Here is an 11,503-nt window from a genome sequence, read left to right on the forward strand (position 1 = left end):
TTTAGACTCTAATGCCGTTAAACTGCAGGTGTGAAAAGTCGAAAATATCTTTAAGTCTAAATATGTCATTGATTTTTTTTAGCATCTTAACGACTCCAAATGAAAAAAACTTAAAACTAAAAAAATTTAGATCTCCTCGAGATTTATAATTTTTATATAAAAATTATCACCATTTAATTCGAAAAAAAATATGATTTTTCCACCGCCGCCGCGGCGCCGCCTCTGCCTCACGCCATGGCGCGGACGATGCCGCCGTCTCCCTCGCCTCGCGCCGCCGTCAAGAGAGAACTCGACGTCGCAGAGCCCAGCGCTCACACGCCGGCGCCACCGCCCCGCAAGAAGCGCCGCCGCGGAGGCCGCCTCCCAGTAACCCCGACGCAGCTTCCCCTAAGCCCTCCCCTCCTCACGCCACAGACCATCCCGTCGGTGGCATCAGGGGACGCGTCCTTGGCCGGCTTAACGCCGACGCCCGCGTGCTCCGCCGTCAAGGTCGAGCCCGGCGCGGACGCCGGGGTGGGGGGCCATCGGAGGGCGCCCGGGAAACCAAACGAGTCGCGGGACCCCCGCTCCGTCAAGAGGCCGGCGGCAGCGGAGCCTCCCACCCTCTGGCTCAATCGCCGCCGACTGGGCCAGATCCTCCACGAGCTCTCGGGAGCGCATCGGTGGCGCGACGCGGCCCGCGTCGTCTCGACGCTCCTCAGCGGCAACCGAAGGCCCGACTCCTACGAGGAGACCCGCAGAATGTTCGTGGTAAGTAACCATGCCTGATAAAAATTTGCAATTTTTTTTTACTTTGTTTTAGTTGGCGTTTCTGATGTAAGTGCTGGATGAAAGGTGGCCATGGAGATCCATAAGCGGCTTGCTGAGGACAGCAGCGTGCAGCGCGGCGGCAGGAGCAGCTACTACCTCAGAACGCAGAAGTTGTTCAATGTTTGGATGCGAAAGCTGATTTGGTTTCCTTCTTGCCCAAAAGTAAGTTCCAAATTCTATGTCAAGCTTCTCTAATCTAGAGGGATTAGTGTTATCAAGTATTCAAGTTAGCTGATACTAGTATAACTGAAATGAAATGAGAAATATATGAATGAAACTGAACACATACCTTGGGTTATACCACTAGCGTTTCTTATAAGTTATAAGGACATATCTGGAATATATTTGGGAGGACAAAATAAATGTTATGTGCTCTACATCAGGATTACAAGGCTTTTTATTTTTAAATACTAATATGATGGTTATCGTTTTACCTGTGGAATGCTCATTTTTTGCTTTTAGTTTTATAATATTGATAGATGGGAAAAACATGATAACTTATGTTCTGCTGCCAGCTTGGCCAATTTTGTTATTGTTATTTTTAGATACTTGACCATTTTTTTTTCCATTTGACAGAAAAACTTGGTTACACTTGAACTGGCCCTATTTTACCTTTCACAAGGCAACATCGACAATGCACACATCACAACAAGAACGTGCGTCATGTGTACACTCGTTCAGTGTTCTCTTTTGTTCCATCTGTTAGACCTCTTGATCTGCTGTGGTCATGGGTTACAAGCCTGTTCCCTTCACCTTTTCTGTTCACTTTTATGAAACATGTTACCTGTATATAGACGTCCAAGAAAAAGGTCATGGGTTGCAAAGATTATTAGCATAGTTTTTTTTTTTCGTTTGAGGTCAATGAATTACAAGATACTTGAGCTGTTTAGACGTGCAATTTCCACTATGGCTTAAGAATATACATATGCACTTCTATCACTGCAAAAGACTACATTTCTTAAATTAGATATTTATTCTGCTGAAAGTTTCCTAGTACCTGTTCAGTTTATGTGATACTTGCTTAGAGTTGAAGCTTTTGGGTATTAGCTGCTTGCCACCTTTCCCTTCTATTTAGGGCCTATTTGGATCTATTAGCACTAAAAATTAGCAACTAAAATTGGTACTAGTGGATCCAAACAGACCTGCTAATAAACCTACTAATTATTAGCTGGTGGGCTGCTAACTATTTGTTCCATTAGCTGGTTTGAAGTTACTAATAGGTGCTAATATTTTATATGCACTTTCAACTCACTATCCAACCACCTATTAGCAGGTGGATCCAAACAACCTCTTGCTAAAAATTAGTAGCTATTGGCTTTGGCTATTAGCTAGCTAATTTTTAGTGCCAGTGGATCCAAACAGGCCCTAAGTCTTTTTTTTTTGTTCTTCCCACATTACTGAATTGATGTACTTTGAGAACTTGATAATTTCTTTTGTTTATCAGCCTTATCGCCAAGGGCAAACTGCAGACAGAACCAATCTTAAATCTGGTTCATGGTTTGATATCATTTGATAAATGGTACTCTGGGAGGATTTTGATGTTTATGATGAATCATGCGGTATTTCCATGGAGTCAAATGGTTCTGAAGGAACCGATCTTCTGGATAATTCAGATGAGGATAGCATGGATATTGATGAGTCCAGTTTGGCTTCTTGCTCTTCAGAAAGTTTGATCAATAATGAGAATATAGACAGAAAAATGAATAACAAATCTGATTATGTTCACCCTAAGGAGGAAATGGATCCACTTGAATCACAAGCAAATGAAAACTTGCGAAGCATATTTTTGGATACCTATGATGGTCCTACATATGGTAAGTATCAATTTTGTAGTAGTTGTTCTTTTGTGTTCTTCAAGGTGTTCTTTTGCTTTCTGTTTCATTTAAAAAGTGAGATACTTTAACTGTTCTAGACTTCTAGTTATGTGAAGGAATTTGTACTCAGGGGCAGATGTAATGATCCCATATTGAGACCATATGGGCTAAAGTACATTAAAAATGCTTAAATGTCAAATGTTAATGTAGCACCTACCAGAGTTTTTTTGTGCTAGCCCACATTTTGTTTTTAGTGCATCCAGTTCTACATGCACCTCTGCAGTGGTTTTCTAGAATCCATTACTGAAATAATTCTAAGTTGTTCGATACATGATCTAGTCTAGATTCTAAGTATCCTTTTCATTGTATGAGTTTACAAAAAGTGCAGAACAAAGGAGCAGTTCATTGGAATACTATTATTAAAATCATGAAGACTCAATGAGTATGAAAAGAGAAGAGTGACAACAGGACATTTTGTATGCATTTCCTTAAGGCTTTCTACTTCATTTTGGTACAAAACAAGCTAGATTTTCTTTATTTCTAGTTTGTTTGCATCTTGTTGCAGTTGGGGTGGTGAGGATTGAGTTACTTTACTTATAGGGTGTGTTTGGTTTCCTGGCTCAATTGTAGCCTGGCTAGGCTAAACCTGGTTCCAGCAAGCCAATATGGGGTTGTTTGGTTGTCTGTACTGTTTAAGACTGGCTTAGCCCCACAGCGTGTTTGGTTGTCTGGTTTGTTTTGATACAGTCACCTCTTCTCCAAATTTTTAAGTTTACCCCTTTGAGAGATTTCGTCGAACAGGTGATGGGCATCTCGGCGAGCATGGCAACAGCAGGACTAGCTCGCCAGCGGCGTCGTGGGCACCCTGCCACGCGACCCCCACCACTGTGTCGCGCACCCCTTGCCGCGAAAAGCCCCGCGCGACGCACGAGGCACCACCGAGTTCCGAGGCTTCGAGAAGGCCACGAGTCGGTGACGGACCTCGCCATGGATAGACCTTGACGCCCGCACACGGAGCTGGGCTTATCACGATTCACGAGCATGCTGTGGGAAGGCTAGGAGCCGACGACGGACAACGCTGCTGCTGCCGTGGCGCGTGCCCCCTGCCGCCGAGTGCACCACCGCACGAGCCCGCGCTGACCACGGGAGTAGGGAACAACAGGAAGGCGTGGTGTCGCCGTCGCAACTGGTGGGGAGGAGCACCGGCGGGGAGGAGGCGTGGTGGCTGAACTTGCGGGGAGGAGCACCGGCAAGGAGGAGCACGGGCAGGGTGGAGCACGGGAGGTGCCATCACAACCTGGCGGTGAGGTGAACTCGCACGGGGCTTGTCACACCCGGTTTTAAGAACAAAACCAGGCTTGCCATATGTGTGTCCAGGAAGTCCACACATACAACAACAGAATAGAGGATATCAGAAACAATGTTATATAGTGGAAACATACTTATAATTAACACTTACATCAGAGTATAGCGGAACGGTTACTCATATTTTCTTCAGGCTCCAACTTCACAGGGACGGCTGACTAGGGGCTACGTATGCCAAACACTTCTGATAGTATCCTAAGAACTCATTCGTTGTCTTCACCAATCTTCTGAGCAACTTTTACTAAAGTCTGGGGGTGTGGGAAAATAGGGTGAGCACATGTCGTACTCAGCAAATATAACATGGGGTTCATGAGGCTCAAAAGGCTTGACATATGTTTAACAACGTTCAGCTTTTAGTTGTCACAATTTTAACATAAAAGTAGCATCAAGTTGTTTCAATTCCCAAAGCAAAACCCATGATCAATATAAACATGAATAATGAATAGCATAAACAGGTAATACTTAGTGTTCATCTATTCCGTAAATGTTCCAAGGCCGCTCGTGACCGTGAGCACGGCTGATATATCAGTTTTACACTCTGCAGAGGTTGTACACTTTCACTGTGAGTCGTGATTTACCCTTTCGCCCAAGGTGGCCAACCTCTTAGACCCACTATCAAGGAAGGTCGGCAGGGCTTACTATGAAGCATTTCAAAGGTTCGTCTAACAAGTTAGGGCCGCTAGGTTTCTGTGGCCTGCGAATGTAGAGCTCCCCTTCCGACAGGCACAATGACGCGCAACCTATACATTGATGGACAGAGGCCGCACTATATCTAACCCGGAACACACCCCTCTGGCACCATGAAGGTAACCTCTAACAAGCTAGAAAAGATCCTCATACTGAGCTAAATCCAGAGCCATGTAGCCCTCACAGTTGTACTGTAAGTCCTGGATGATCACTTACAGATAAGTCCTTAGGGAGAGAAATCTGAAGCATTTAGAAAGTAACTAAATACTCCAGCCCCATGTTTTCAAGTTGCTAAAAAAATCATATTTTAATGTTTATTGCATATACCATTAGTCAAGTTACAAGATCATGGTTTAATTGAGCACTAGCAAAACTACCCAATGCATAACCCGTAGGTGACAAGGTAAAAATTCAATTTCTAGGGAATTCCTATAAAGGTGACATATGCAACATGAATTTAATGTATTAAAGTGAATAGGAAACAAGGATGATCACATGCTATACTTGTCTTAAACTTGCTTTACACCCAAAGCAAATTGCTCAGAGAAGCTTCAACTTTATCTTCCATTCTGCAGCTTCTGTAGCTTCGAGCACTCAACTTCTGATCTCCACTGCTTACGTACGGTTCTCTTCTACTCGTGGCAAACACCAAGCACAAAGAAACATACAAGCAAGCAAGCAAAATAAACTAAGAACAATACACCAATCATAGCAAAAGCTTTAAAACAACGTACTAGGAGGGAGGGCTTGTTGTTGTGGTTTCGACAACGTAAGAAATGTCAATAATGGAATTACCGTTAAAAAGAAACGACTATCTGGAATTCTATATTATACTATAAAAGAAAAAGAACAACTGCAAGCTAGATTTATTTTAGTTAACAAATCCATGGAAAAATTATTAGTTTAGATTAGTCAAATCATCTTTTAATTCAAAAGTCGAGTTATAACCGGTCATATTTTATTAATAAATGCGGGCGTCTAATTTAAGTCATATTAAACTTTAAATTTGCGAAGATAAAATAACACATGAAAATATCTATTCAAATTATACGTGACGCATGATTGAGCTAACCAAACTATAATTACAAACATATATATTAATATTAATCAAATTAGAGTTTATTTAGGAAAGATCGACATTTAGCTATGTTGTTTTTAATTATAAAATTGGTTGCATATATATATTAATCAATTTAATATTCAACTATATATAGAAAAACATGTGACATGAAAACATTGGTAGTACTGCATAGAGCGTGTCGGCACTAATCTAACACAGCTTGATTTATTCTAATTAAGAAAATCATATGAATGACATTAATTCAGATTAGTCAATTTATGTTTTCCTTCAAAAACCAAGTTAAACCTAGTCATATTCTATTCGTAAATGTTGTCGTATAAATAAACAAATTAAACTTCAATCTTTAAAAAAAAACTAACGTGTGGGAACCTCTGTTGGAATTATGGGAACCTCTGTTGGAATTATGTATGACGTATGTTCAAGCTAAGCAATTTATAATTCAGGAACATGATTATGTTAGTAATTAATTATATTCACATTTGTGTATAAACTACGAAGTGCGACACCTATGTTGCTTTTAATTTAGAAAAACAGTCGTATACTATTAGTTAAATAAACATTCAGTTTACAAATCACAAGCACGTAACACATCATACGTCGTTGCTAGCACGTATCTTATGGTCGGCACGGTCGCAACTCAACAAGAACGAAGTTACAACACTAATTAGCTTTTAATTTGGAAAACGGTGTGAGCAATAATATTAATCCAATTAATATTTATGTTGAGAACTATAAACACGGGACATGGTATATAACATCGTTATCGCCTAGCATACAACGTTACAAAGCCAGCGTAGATAGGAAACATAATTAAAAACTAGATTGATTTTAATAAAAAAGACTATTAAATAAATGTTAATCAAATTAATATTTAATTATGAAAGCGTAATAAGGTAACATGGAACACATCTTCATGAACACGTATCACATGTTGCGATGAAACTCGTGCAATCGAATCAAAATCCAAAACCTAAATCGACTTTAATTAAACAACCTTTAATTAATTATAAACACAATTAATATTTTAATAAAATAAATTCATAAACATATGACATATAAACTAATACCTCTACTGCGTAGATCTCGGCGACACGAATCTAACGCAACTTGAACCACTTAAAATGGATAAACGGCGAAGGTTACTAACCAGTGGGAATGCATCCATCCACGTACAGAGAGAGGCTCAGCTCTGCTGCTGCTGTTCATCACGGAGGTGAGGAGGCTCAGCCTCGGCAGGGGAGAGAGGGGCGCGTTGGCCAGGGGCCTGCTGACCGGTCGGCAGCGGCGCAGCGCCGGGCTGGGCGACGGCGACGATAAAGAGGAGAAAAATCTAATTTACTACATGAGGGATTTCTTAAACTAGGGGCTCCTCTTATGATAGTTTTGGTGTGCTTTACCCAAGGGGGTGGTACACATATATAGAAAGAAAAATTCCCCACATCTACATCAACTAGCAATATGGTACTAATTGATGTTGCACCCTCCACATTTACTAATGGACCTAAATAATCATTAAAGCCTATTAGTAAATAAATGCATGTGCCTTTAAGATTTATTAGGATTATTGCACATGGACTTTGAGCGTTGGGAAAAATGAGAGATTTATTATTTTCGGAATTAATTAATTTCGTGGATAAAATAATTCCAGAAAAATCTAGAATTATTATTTAAGTCGCGAAATGTACTCCAAAAGCCTTGAAAATTCAGAGAAAATTCCCATAGACATTATGGAACATGAGGAACCCAAATAAAGTATTTGGAGCCCATGATAAGATAATTTGGAGCATCTAAAAATTAAATTATGCTCACAGATAAGTAGGAACGAGTTCCAGATAAAGCTGGAAAAATTCCCGAGAAGCTTGTAGAGATTGATTGACGGACGAGGAACTGAAAGGAGTGATTTGCGTTACAAAGAAAAGATTTTAGAAAGCTCCCAATGGAAACTTGAGCCGAGAAACAAAGAATTTGATTGTAGAAAAAGATAAAGACGTGCCGGAGAAGGAAAATTGACCTACTAACGCATTTTAAAAACTTTGCTCACTCTCAACACACAAAGAAGCAACAAGCAAACATCACATCATCCAAACACCCTTCAAAATTAGAAAGCTTTGACAATTCACATTTTTCTTATAACTAAATTTGCGCTAGCTCAAAATAAACTTGGTAAATTTTATCCAAATATTAAAATAATTTATTTTATTTAGTGTTTTCTATGCACAACCCAAAATCGGAAATTTTGGGGTGTGACGGGGCTGGCTTGGGCCTGGCTCCAGAAAACGCCCAACTCCTTTGTTTTTCTGGAGTCAGGCTAAGACCCCCTAGGTGGCTTGTTGGGGCCTGGCTAGGAGGCCTGTTCAGCCAACCAAACAGGCTCATGTTGGCCCTAGTAAGCCTGGCTAGGGGATAGACATAGCTTCTGTTATGAACATGCATCTTGAAGATGCAGCTTGAGCTCAAAAAGAAACTAGACCGGCGGGAGCAGACGTCTCCGGACATTCTAACTAAAATAGAGCGTCAGAGCCTAGACTCTTGGCGTGTGTTTGGTTGCATGGTTGAAGGAGGATGGGATGGATCATTCCCTCTTTTAGAGGTGTTTGGATTGGAGACACTAGGGGGCAGGATCATCCCAAATGAGAATATACCTCCATGATGCGGGCTCGCGCTGTCCCTCCAAATTCGGTGGACGGGGTCATCCATGTTCCTCATTCCAGCTCCACGTGATGCACACGAGACGTTCAGTGCAGTAACATGAGGCACATGCCGTCCCTTTCACCCCACCCCTTGTAGGTTGTAGCGCTGGCAAGTGAGCACCGTGGACGAGTGGCGCGTTGGTGAGTGTGGCACTAGTGGAGCAGCAACAAGAGGCGAGCAGCAGCGCGGGCGAGTGGCAAAGTTGGTGAGCGGAGCAGCATCTGGCATGGCAGAGTGGCAGTGGAAGCAGAGCAGTAGTTGGTCACGGCATGAAGCAGGCGACAGTATCCTAGCAGAGAAGCAGCAGGTGGTGGCGCTTGGGTCTGGACGTGAAGGAAGGAGAAAAGGTTTGGGAACTGGAACGGATGGAAGCTGCTGAAATCCAGGACAACATGGTAGTTATAGTAATGAGGAAAGGAAGGAGAAAAGATAACAAGAAGAAAACAATTAAAATAGGGAGGTAACCTCACCAACAAAAATTAGAGGGTAACTATATCAATGTGTCCTATCCACATCCCTCAATCCTAACACTGGACAGGACCATTCCATCCCATTTTATTTCTCTAATCTAACAAAAATTAGGGATCGTCCCATCCCTTAAACCAAACACAGACTGGGACGATCACATCCTCAAAAATTGGAACGGGACCATCCCATCCCAGGTTGTCCCTAAATCAAACACACGCTTACCAGCCTAAAGGCCCCAAAGGTTGGTTTCACACTCGAGAATTACATCCTGTTGGTGGCACCTCTTTTAGGCCAGCAGCTTTTTGTGTTTATTGGATATGAAGTGTGAGCCAACGAGGGCCTTTTTTTAACCTAGCCTGAAATTCACAACCACAGGCATGGGGTGCTACTTGAGCTGTGCTAACCAGTCAAGTCGCAGGCTTGTTTGTGAAGATGCAGCTTCATTTGTGTTTCCTGTCAGACCTAGTCCTCAGACCAATCCACCTCATTAAGCTGAATTACCACCTTACCAGTATATTCGTCTATTAATTTTGCGATCTTGTTGTGAAGTCATATCTGTGGCTCCACATGATTGTATGCTAAAATGTTGCATTCTATTATCTGCACTGAAGGATTGGAGCAGAGCCTGCTGCCTTTAAAGCTAAAGAACTGGGGCTTCCAATGATTGTTTTGATAAATATATGAAGTACAAGTCAATGCCTAATACCTTATATGAAGATGCAGAAAAATGTCTAAGATTGGCTCTTCATTCAAATCCGCCGGTGATGGCTGCGTTATTGCCACTAATACAGGTATTTTTTATCTCCTCCCATACATATTAGGAGTTATGTGATTCTGCAACTGTATTCAAACTAAAACCAAATTGCCCTTCGTGAACTAGCCTTTTATTTAATACTAGTATATTACCCGTGCTAACGCTACGGTGACTTTCGGTAGTACAAATCAAACATTCAAAAGATAATATATGCATCGGTAACATAGCATAGATGTGGTATGTTTAAGATTCACTAAAAACAACGATACGTAGAGTTAGATATAATGTTTTCAAGTCGTCCGATTAATCGCGATTAATCGTCCTAATCGGTCCCTGCTTACTGATTAGGGGTACCGTCGACTTGTACAAGTCGTCCGATTAATCGCGATTAATCGTGATTAATCGTCCTAGTCGGTCCCATGGCGACTAGGTTCGACTGGACGACTTGAAAACATTGAGATATATAAACACTGATCTCATTTGAAATACATTGATAACTTCACAGCACACACTGAAAGAGTTAGAACTACAATAAGTATATTTTCTGGGAATCATCTTATCTACCCTACATACAGAGGCCTAAATAAGCATGTCTTGGTGGCAGTGATCGCCATGGCAAAGGTTCAGCAAGGTGTGTGCGAAGCACCTTTCTACAAAAATCTTCTCTGCAGCTGGAGAGCATGAGATGACCAATATACCATCTGCAACTTAACCCATCAATGGCAATATTTCTTCTGGTTGCTGTCCGTGACCAATATATGAGCTATTATTTGTCATCCCAACTCTTATCATTTGCTCAGGACCAACAAGAACAAAATTTAATATTTAAGAAATCAAGCAGGGATGGGAAGAACATACCCCATTGATCAGCTGCTGGGTGGAAATAAAACAAACTGATGTGCACCTTATGTTATATCCGAAATCACAATTGTGCAACCATACACTGTCTTTTTGCTCCAACCTGGTTCCTTCCACTTGTTTGCATAATGTCATAGTTGGTCAACAATGAATTTGCACCAATTCATGCCAGCAAAGTTGTCAATGTTATTAACTATACTCCATACATTTTTGGTGATGAAAGTACAGGAGCAACAAGCCATTAATTTAGCAAATACGATCATCATGAAACACTGCATATTGTAAATCTGTCAGTGCCTCATTTCTTAACAAAATATAGGCAATGTCTCTAGTTTTTTAGCTTGGACTGAGATTCTTAATTATAAACTCTAATGTTTTTTTGTTTACCGTGGTGTTTAATCAAGATCCTCTATCAGCATAATATAATTTTCTTATACCTTCCACTCTCTTAGCACCAACCATGTGTTTGATGCAGCAATTATCTAAGCTCGTTTCTTTATGAACGACATCACTCAATTTGGCAAACAAAAAAAGTATCCTTTTCTGAGCCAATATGTTTTTCTTTCTTTGGCTGATGCTACATCAACTAAAAGCTTTATTTTCTTAACCTGTCAGTTTAGTGAAACAGTACAAATTAACCTAGCCATGAACGGCCCAAGCCAAATCACCCAGAAATTAAATCAGGTGCCCCGTGGATTCACTGTGATAAGCTTCTGGCATTCTCTGTGACGAGAGTGTACCACAAAAGCTAAAAGGCAAGTTCTATAGAACGGCGACTAGACCGGCTATGTTGTATGGAGCAGAATGTTGGCCTACAAAGATCCAACATGTTCAACAACTTAGTGTTGCAGAAATGCGTATGTTGCGATGGATTGCGGTCACACAAGAATAGACCGAGTTCGGAACGATGATATACATGATCGCCTAGAGGTAGCACCAATTGAAGAAAAGCTTTGTCCAACATCGGTTGAGATG

General features: G+C 41.3%; 1 pseudogene; it reads left to right on the forward strand.

Annotated features, from left to right (window-relative positions):
- The first annotated feature begins 216 nt into the window (after positions 1-216).
- On the forward strand, positions 217-11,184 carry LOC136521848 (uncharacterized; annotated as a pseudogene).
- The last annotated feature ends 319 nt before the right edge of the window (positions 11,185-11,503 follow it).

Source organism: Miscanthus floridulus, chromosome 18 (genome assembly GCF_019320115.1).
Source record: "Miscanthus floridulus cultivar M001 chromosome 18, ASM1932011v1, whole genome shotgun sequence".
NCBI lineage: Eukaryota > Viridiplantae > Streptophyta > Magnoliopsida > Poales > Poaceae > Miscanthus > Miscanthus floridulus.